Here is a 10,073-nt window from a genome sequence, read left to right on the forward strand (position 1 = left end):
GCCCGGCTAATTTTTTGTATTTTTAGTAGGGTTTGTATTTTTAGACAGTGTTTCACCGTGTTAGCCAGGATGGTCTCGATCCCCTGACCTCGTGATCCGCCCGTCTCGGCCTCCCAAGAATATGCAAATTATAATACACATTAAGGGCTTATCAGTTTCTCATTTCTTCTTACAATTTGGAAAGACTTCACTGGCAGTATTTGGATAGGTGGAATCTTTTGGTTCAAACAAGAGATTTCTGTCAATAAATACCGGTCTAGCAAGTCCTCCCAGGCTAAAATGGTGATCTTCAAGGGTGCTGGAGAGTGGAGGGCCACTATTTCCAAATGAAAAAGCGTCATCAAATCATCACCGCATTGATTTGCTTCTAGACAAGGCATTTTATTTTAAAATTTCAAATAACAAAATCGAGAGTGTGGCATTTTATGGTTATTTTAAAGACACACAGGTTTTAAAAATGCTTGAGAAATGCTAATCCTGAGTGGAGGTCATTCTGTAAAAAATAGCCTGCGTCCTGCCTCTGCTGCCACTAGATGGTACCCTGGTGCGCCGGGAAGCCGTCGGAGCACGTTGCGCTGCCCTCGGGCAGGTGGCTGAGCCCTGCGGGAGCTGTCGTTGGGGCCGAATTCACTGCACCAAGGTCCAGCGGACAGCTAGGGCGTCCCGGCGACCCCAGGGTGCCCGTTCGCAAATTCATCAGACGAAGGGGAGGCGGAAGCCGCTGACCGCTGCTCTGGGGTAGGGCTCCGGGCTCCAACCTGCAAGTCCAGGCAAGGGGAGCTCCGCGGGGGTGGGTCGGGGTGCCAAGGTCATTGTTGGGGTGGGGAGCGGGCTGGGGACCGAGAATGGAGTTCCACTGGGGCAGTGAGTGTTACCAAACCCGTTGACAAAGTGGGGGCAGTTAGTGTCCATGCGGTGCCGCCTCGCAGCAGGAGGTATTTCCACACTGCCTGGTGGGGGAGGACTGCCGCGGTTTCCTCAGGCTGGTGGGTGCTCTCTGGACCGTCTTGGAGGACTACTGAGAGGATGGGCTGGGACTCGTCCTCCAAACGGCAGGAAGGGTGAACAGGTATGCTTCTCAAGATTCACCTCCAAGAAACCTTCCCGCCCCTGCCCCTATCTCTTACCCTCAGCACCAGCCGGATTCAGTAGTGCTTCACTTCTGTGTCCCAACGCAGCTCACAGCTCCTAGATGTGTCCCTGGCTCAGTTTACCACACTGTCCTAACATCCTTTAACCTACACGGTCAAGTTGCTTTAGTGCATACCTTTTCTCTCTCCTCTCTCCCTCCCTCCCTGCCTTGACTCTTTGCCAAAGAGTTTGGCATATAGTAAAGTACTCTTTAAATAATGGTTTAAAAAATTTATCTAAAGACTTGCCATAAAGTAATTCACTTACTACTGTCAAGGAGATTTGTGTATTATCTATGATTTGGATGATCCATGTCAAAATTGCATATATATTTAAGTGTCTAAGAAACAGATCAGAAACTGGAAGAAAATATTGACTAGAAAATATCTGGATGGGAGATTTTCTAAGCTTTAAAGCAAAATAAATTGCAGAGTCAAATATTGATAGACACAGTTTATGTCTATCATGTTATTAGGATTTTAATGAGAACATCACTATGCATATCTAGTGTGAAACTCCACAAAGTAATATTTGGAGAGGTTGTATACAGTAGTGGTTTGGGGGATTTGGGATTAAGGGTGATGTATTTTATTTTACTTCCTTCTTTATGTGTATTACCTGACTTCTTTTTGACAAGGGGTAAGTATCTTTCCGCCCCCTACCCCCCAAATAATGAAGGTAATGTGTTAGGGAAAAAGCAAATAAATATGAAAGTGGGAAAAGCTATATGTAACACATATGACAAAGGATTTCTATATCTATTCTATATTTCTATTCTGTTCTATTCTATTCTATTCTATTCTATTCTATTCTATTCTATTCTATTCTATTCTATTCTATTCTATCTTTATAAAAACCTCTTTCAAACTGAGAAGGAACTTTAAAATTCATCCAAGAGATAAATAGCATGGACAAAAATTTCTTCTGTACTTTGCAGTTTTCTACAATTTGTAATTCAATACATCTTTATTGAATTTTACCACACTGCCAGACCCTATTCTAAATGTTGGGGAAGTGATAGTAGATAAAACAGGAGAAAGGCCCTGCCCTCATGAAATTTTCATTCTAGTAGGGCTAATACAATTAAAAAAGCGATTTATAGATTGTGATACGTAGCAGGAAGGATGGGGAGCAGATCCTTGAGCAAGGGTAGTCACTGAAGATTTCTCTGAGGTGGTGACATTTGAGCTAAGACCTGGAGAATGAGAAGAAAGGGGAGAGCACTACTGGTAAAGGGAACAAGATGAGTAAAGGCCATGAGGTGGGAAACTTGTTATATCACAGCTGCGAAAGGGAGACAAGTGCTCCAGAAGGCTGAGTTATGAGAGATGAGGTTGGATGAGTGGGATGAACCCAGACTATTAGCCTATCAGGTCATGATAATGATTGTGGATTTTGCTTTATTCTAAATGTAATTGGAATCCATTAAACACCAATATTCTCCAAAGCAGAAGACAGTAGATTAAGAAACCCCAACTACTGGGGAACAGTTTGATGAGGAACCATTTAGGCTGCCAGGGTAAGAAAATAACCTTTCAAACCAAGCAAGAATTGTATGTGAGGAGTGGCAGAGGAAACGTGTCCTGTGATTGGGAATACTCTTTTCTTTGACCCTTCAAATAGGGTCTGTTTTTTTCCCCTACATGGCTGCAAAGTCTAAACTGGGCCAGAGGACTCCAGATAGGCTGTATCCTCCTTAAGGAAACAAAGATTAAGCCTTGGAAACACTGCTGTATACCCAAGAGCAGTTATCACCAACTGCCACCCCTGCTAGCCTGTTGCCCACTCATGCCTTGACTTCCAAAGGCTGGAAGGAGAAGGCTGCCATCTTCCTATCTAAGAATCCTGTATTTTCATCCTTTCAAAGGGATGTTTTAAGAGAATCCACACAAATAATTTTGTCACGAACCATTTTGATTATATTGTATCCCTTTATGGTTGATTACTAATTGTCCCACACTGGAGGAGCTTAGCAGCAAAGGTTATTAATGGTATTTCTGGAAGAAGCCTTCTTTGAAAGGTGAAACTTTCAGTTAATCCTGTCTCTTATACACATCTAGATGTGTATAAGAGACAGGTCCTAACATCCTTTAACCTACACGGTCAAGTTGCTTTAGTGCATACCTTTTCTCTCTCCTCTCTCCCTCCCTCCCTGCCTTGACTCTTTGCCAAAGAGTTTGGCATATAGTAAAGTACTCTTTAAATAATGGTTTAAAAAATTTATCTAAAGACTTGCCATAAAGTAATTCACTTACTACTGTCAAGGAGATTTGTGTATTATCTATGATTTGGATGATCCATGTCAAAATTGCATATATATTTAAGTGTCTAAGAAACAGATCAGAAACTGGAAGAAAATATTGACTAGAAAATATCTGGATGGGAGATTTTCTAAGCTTTAAAGCAAAATAAATTGCAGAGTCAAATATTGATAGACACAGTTTATGCCTATCATGTTATTAGGATTTTAATGAGAACATCACTATGCATATCTAGTGTGAAACTCCACAAAGTAATATTTGGAGAGGTTGTATACAGTAGTGGTTTGGGGGATTTGGGATTAAGGGTGATGTATTTTATTTTACTTCCTTCTTTATGTGTATTACCTGACTTCTTTTTGACAAGGGGTAAGTATCTTTCCGCCCCCTACCCCCCAAATAATGAAGGTAATGTGTTAGGGAAAAAGCAAATAAATATGAAAGTGGGAAAAGCTATATGTAACACATATGACAAAGGATTTCTATATCTATTCTATATTTCTATTCTGTTCTATTCTATTCTATTCTATTCTATTCTATTCTATTCTATTCTATTCTATTCTATTCTATTCTATCTTTATAAAAACCTCTTTCAAACTGAGAAGGAACTTTAAAATTCATCCAAGAGATAAATAGCATGGACAAAAATTTCTTCTGTACTTTGCAGTTTTCTACAATTTGTAATTCAATACATCTTTATTGAATTTTACCACACTGCCAGACCCTATTCTAAATGTTGGGGAAGTGATAGTAGATAAAACAGGAGAAAGGCCCTGCCCTCATGAAATTTTCATTCTAGTAGGGCTAATACAATTAAAAAAGCGATTTATAGATTGTGATACGTAGCAGGAAGGATGGGGAGCAGATCCTTGAGCAAGGGTAGTCACTGAAGATTTCTCTGAGGTGGTGACATTTGAGCTAAGACCTGGAGAATGAGAAGAAAGGGGAGAGCACTACTGGTAAAGGGAACAAGATGAGTAAAGGCCATGAGGTGGGAAACTTGTTATATCACAGCTGCGAAAGGGAGACAAGTGCTCCAGAAGGCTGAGTTATGAGAGATGAGGTTGGATGAGTGGGATGAACCCAGACTATTAGCCTATCAGGTCATGATAATGATTGTGGATTTTGCTTTATTCTAAATGTAATTGGAATCCATTAAACACCAATATTCTCCAAAGCAGAAGACAGTAGATTAAGAAACCCCAACTACTGGGGAACAGTTTGATGAGGAACCATTTAGGCTGCCAGGGTAAGAAAATAACCTTTCAAACCAAGCAAGAATTGTATGTGAGGAGTGGCAGAGGAAACGTGTCCTGTGATTGGGAATACTCTTTTCTTTGACCCTTCAAATAGGGTCTGTTTTTTTCCCCTACATGGCTGCAAAGTCTAAACTGGGCCAGAGGACTCCAGATAGGCTGTATCCTCCTTAAGGAAACAAAGATTAAGCCTTGGAAACACTGCTGTATACCCAAGAGCAGTTATCACCAACTGCCACCCCTGCTAGCCTGTTGCCCACTCATGCCTTGACTTCCAAAGGCTGGAAGGAGAAGGCTGCCATCTTCCTATCTAAGAATCCTGTATTTTCATCCTTTCAAAGGGATGTTTTAAGAGAATCCACACAAATAATTTTGTCACGAACCATTTTGATTATATTGTATCCCTTTATGGTTGATTACTAATTGTCCCACACTGGAGGAGCTTAGCAGCAAAGGTTATTAATGGTATTTCTGGAAGAAGCCTTCTTTGAAAGGTGAAACTTTCAGTTAATCACCACGCTGATAAGCAAAAATGCTAAATAGAAATTTTCCCGTTAAGTTTTAAAATCGCACTAAAAGCTTTGTGACATTGTGCCATCATACGTGTCCTTTCCATATGTATTCAAAGTTTTGAGGCAATAAGTAAATAAATAACATCATTCTAGTCAGTTTTAAGCCCTAATTGCTGTCAGCCATTGAAATATTTTTGGGAAACGTTTTCATATCTACTTAGTAGAATGTAGAGTATTCAGGTTGCTGAAGTGTGGTGCTCTTTTGAGTTGCTTTTGGTCTTGCATACCGTTTCTGTGATCCTGTGGATACTAAGATTGAGGGACTCAGCAACAGTCTCTAGATGTCTCACATAACTCAGAAAGGCTATGAACATTTTCAGGCCTCCATCACTTTTCCCCCATCGCCCCCAAATTTCATGCTGATATTGGAAAGAACATTCAATTCTCGTGTAGTACATATAGTATAAGATAAACAATCTTTAACATCAATTGGAGAAGTTTTGCTGATTTAGAAACCAGTAGAATTCTCTCACCCTCTGAAACAGCAGCGTGTGAATTTGGGGGCACAGACCAATCCTGTTCACATCCCTAACCCCAGCTCTCTCTTTTCATCTATCATAGGTAATCCTTAAGTCACTTATATTGAGAACTGTGACACAAGTTCAGAGTAGCAGAGGACTAGAGAACTGGAGGGGTCTTTAGAAGTCTTCTAGCCTGCTTCTTGACCTCCTCATTTTACAGGTGAGGAAGATAAGATCTAGAGAGATTGGGGAACTTGTCTAAAGTCTCAGGTGGCTGGTGGTCAGGTGAGCTAAAACCTCGAGTTTCAATCAATGTTGCCTTTGGACTGAGAAAATTCCAAATGGTTAGTACGAATAATTTACAATGCTGAACTCTAACTAAATTGAGCACTACAGCTGAACGTTTAAGCAGTTCTCCTGGACAGAATCCCTGCTGGTTTCATTCCTTCTCAGCTCTAAACCTTCTTTAATGGGGAACGTAATTGCTACTTTGTGCAAAGTTTTTCTTTGTGATGGGTGTCTTCCCTTATTTGTGGAGTTCTGAAATTTTTGGTTGCAGCCTGAGAAGGAGTATTTCTACCAGCTGAATCTTTATTGAAAGCTCATTTGACCTAAAAGTTTGCATTTATATTGACCATATTTTATTAATGCTATTTTCATTCTTTGTTCTATTTTTCCTTACCATTAAGAAAGGCGAATGCTTTGAAATGACCACATGACAAGAAAATAAAATTTTGACAAGAATAGAAAAGGAAGCTAGATCTTTGCCTGATTTTCTTTGACCCTGTCTGGCTTTCCTTCAGATTTACTAGTGCTAGTTTTCCTGGCTTCTTTCCTGCTGCTGTACTTTTCATATTCAGCACACTGAAAAGCTTGAATTGTTCCCTTTGTTAACTCAGAAGCCTGCAAATGATGAAAAGATTACATATTCAGCAGGTCAAATCCGAGACGGTTTTCTGAATTAAAAAAATATTTTGCGTTTCATAGCCTGGTCTAAAACTAGAGAAACTGAATAAACTGATGTCTGGAAAAGAAGAAAGAGTTTATGTCAGATGTTTATGTTAAGCACTGGTTAATTTTAGCATATAGACCCCAAACATAGGGAACATAGTAATATGTAACCAACATATTGAAAATACTGTCTAATTCAAAGCACCTAATATTTGCCAAATAAATATTTGGCTTTCTAATAAGAATAGCACATAAATGCAGATCAGCGAATTTGGTTCTTTTTTGTAGTCAGATGGTTTTTATATTTCTGGACACCAGGGTGTGCTAGCCATCACATGTAAATATGGATGAATATTTATTTTCTGGTTGGTTAGGAATGTGCACATCCTTTAGTTGATGTGGGTAACAGATGTCTTGTGGGTAACAGATGTCTTGCCTTTTAGAGACGAATTGGCAGAGTGGATAAAAGGGGATAATTAAAGGGGTAGGAGGAGACAAAAGCAAAGTACAATCTTCCTTGTGGTGAAAAATCTAATAAACCTCCTTATTATGGGTAATTGTTTTCCTTCTTCAACCTCATTTGCTGCCCCTTTCCATAGGACTCAAGTACATTGTAATGGGAAAGTATAAAATAAACATGAGACAAGACTACTGCCTGCTAACAACCAGATTTGTTCTGTCACAGAATATTGTAGTATAATTAACTCAATGAACATCAGTTTTTTTTGAAAAAGACAAAATACGAAATCATGTCTAATCACTAATGGCAACTTATATTGTAATTGGCAGCACAAAGGTTCTATGTTGAGGATGGTTAATATAAATATAGTTGAATTATATGTCAAATGCAGTGATATAGTGGACTGGTGCGAAATGAAATATGAGAGTCTGAGTATGTTGTATGTTACTTATTCATCTTAGGTCCTATTTAGTTTGCTGTTTGTTCGCTGTCAGTCCTATCGTACTGCCAGCTGAACTGGAATAAATGGGAACATTTAGCAGATGTTTGAAGCCATTATCATTAACAAATCCTCAATTTTGCCAGTGTTTTTCATCATGCAAGATTTAAAGTAAGGTGTCACTTTGTGTCTTAACTATAGCACCTAGGTATATATTATTCTTATGATTTGTACCTTTTACTTTTAACCAAAGTAAATTTTTATAGCTTGTTAAACATTTAGTGAATATCTGCATAATTCCTTGCTAAGAACTATTATGTAATCATTTTTATAAGGAGCCAGTAGTGCTTCAAAAAGAAAGTATCAGATTATGTACTCAGAGCCTTACTTAATACAGAATTTAGATAAAGCTGTAAGGTGAGATTATTTATTTTAGATGCAAGGCACATGATACTGAATTTTATTTGACTGCATGTCCCCTCAGAAAATAGGTAGGTAGAATTCGTTTCAAAAACACCAACTGTGTTTTAAAGGCTATTAGGATAATACCGATCAGAATCCTAGTTTTCAATTGTTAATTCGTTAACAGCTTCTTTCTGCTGTATTAGAATTCTATTTTTTTCACAATTGCTAGAAATTTGTGGGGTGGGAGAATTGTTCACATACCCATTTTTTTTTATGGCACCTTTCATGAGTAAGGTGCCATTAAAAATGGTACCTTTGCTTGACTAGTCCAGAGACTGTTACATAAGTCAGTCACTTTATCTTTTTCAGCCTCATTTTGTTATATATGAAATGGAGATAGTGACAACTAACTCCCACAGTTGCAGTGGGATTATATGAGATGATGAATGCATGTGAAACTAACATATATTTAATTGTTGAGTGCTTTATGTTTGTCTTCACTCAGCAGATTCATATTCTTTAGTTGGTTGTGTCAGTTGCTAAGCTTCTCTTGGAAATAGAGCGTCCAAGGAGATTCTGATGAAATGTCTAGTGACAAATGGTTTGAGATTGTGTGTTGGAAGAGTTACTCTTTTTCCTACCTTTAGCCCCTTAAAATATGAAAGTGAAGAATAACCATAGTTCAGCAATTGAGTTAACATTAAATGAGTTTTCCTATTTTGTAATTGTAAATTTCCATAAGGTGTAAATAAGTACGGTCATAAAATATTGGTGTTATGTAAGAGTTTAAGATTTTTAGACCCACTTTCCCTATGCTATTCATTTTCTATTTTCAGAGAACAACATTAAGACTCTGTAAGGTTAAATGTCTTCTCCAAAGTCAATCAGCAAGTTAGTGACAGAGTGAAGGCTGGAACTTTTGTCTTTTCCTGAATTCTTTGGCTGGACCGTCACCAGATACTACCTGCTGTGTGACCATCTAGAATCTAGTCTGGGTCATTAAAAGAAGGAGAGCAGTCAAATCACTCTTGACAGAGCAGAAAGAGATGCATTTCTTTATTATGGCTTTTAAATGGTCTCTGCACCCTAGTTCATTTGGCTATTCCTTTATGGGTTACAAATGTATTTTGATTGTTTTGCTTGTTTGCATAAGGCAACTGGCTTTACCTCCTTCAGTAGTAGGAGAGATAGTCCCTAAGTCTTTATATAGTATTTCCTATGTGCCAGAGATTTGTCTAAGGGCTTTACACAGGTTAACTAATTTATGCTCCACAACAACGTTATGAGGAGATATATTATTATTAGTCCTGCCTTTCATATAAGAAAATGGAGGTACAGGAGACAAAGTAATGCCTAAGATTGCAAAGCCAGTATAATCAAATTTCTAAGATTGGAACTGGAGAATGCTAGAAAGATTTCATTGTCAGTAGAAACCTAGATGAATGGTTGCCCATGAGTTCTCTTTTTGCAAGGAAAGTGCCTTGAAACATGTTCTAAAGCACTAGATTTTATCTATATAGCTCTATAGAATCCCCATCAAGTTAGAATATATGGTTCTTCTGTATCACATAAATATTGATGACAAAGTATATTTATTAATGTTGATCACCACTGGAATAAATAGGAAAGTGAGCTGTTATGCTTGGTTCAGTGTTGATAACAAAACAGTATTTTATTTTAAGATTGTATTTCCCTTAGGATACCAGTATTAAAAATGTTTTTAGAAATGATGCTTCATCAGTTAAGAAAAATTATTGATAGAAGAGAATAATTTCTATATGATTGATATAGAATTTGTTCTTTGTTAAATATTCAGTTATATAGGAATAGTACCCATTTTTGCTCCCATATCTGTATTTGAAGTTAAGTAAAAGTTGTCATTTATGTATCAAATATTTTACAAGTGTAAAACCAACTTCCATTTGAACGATTAGCAATTTAAAACTTTAGTTTTACTGACAATGATTATATAGTAAAAATTTGCACATTTAGATAATTATGGGAGGATAGTTGTGATTTAACGAAAAGTTCATAACATTAATAATATATTTATTTATTTTTGTTTTTGTTGCATTTGCTTTTGGGGTCTTAGTCATAAATGTTTTACCTAGGGAATGTTGAGAATAGTTTGCCTTTGTAG

General features: G+C 37.8%; 1 protein-coding gene across 4 annotated transcripts in view; it reads left to right on the forward strand.

Annotated features, from left to right (window-relative positions):
- The window catches only part of ACVR1C (activin A receptor, type IC), a 113,391-nt gene that overhangs the window by 31,578 nt on the left and 71,740 nt on the right, over positions 1–10,073 (forward strand). Inside the window, exon 1 of one of the 4 annotated variants that reach the window (XM_011991836.1) lies at positions 570–770. The exons of the other annotated variants lie outside the window; for them this stretch is intronic. The gene's annotated coding sequence lies outside the window, so the exon portion shown is untranslated. Of the gene's footprint in view, positions 1–569; positions 771–10,073 lie in introns of those variants that run through there. 4 annotated transcript variants of the gene reach the window in all.

The sequence above is a fragment of the Mandrillus leucophaeus genome, unplaced genomic scaffold (assembly GCF_000951045.1).
Source record: "Mandrillus leucophaeus isolate KB7577 unplaced genomic scaffold, Mleu.le_1.0 Scaffold110, whole genome shotgun sequence".
NCBI lineage: Eukaryota > Metazoa > Chordata > Mammalia > Primates > Cercopithecidae > Mandrillus > Mandrillus leucophaeus.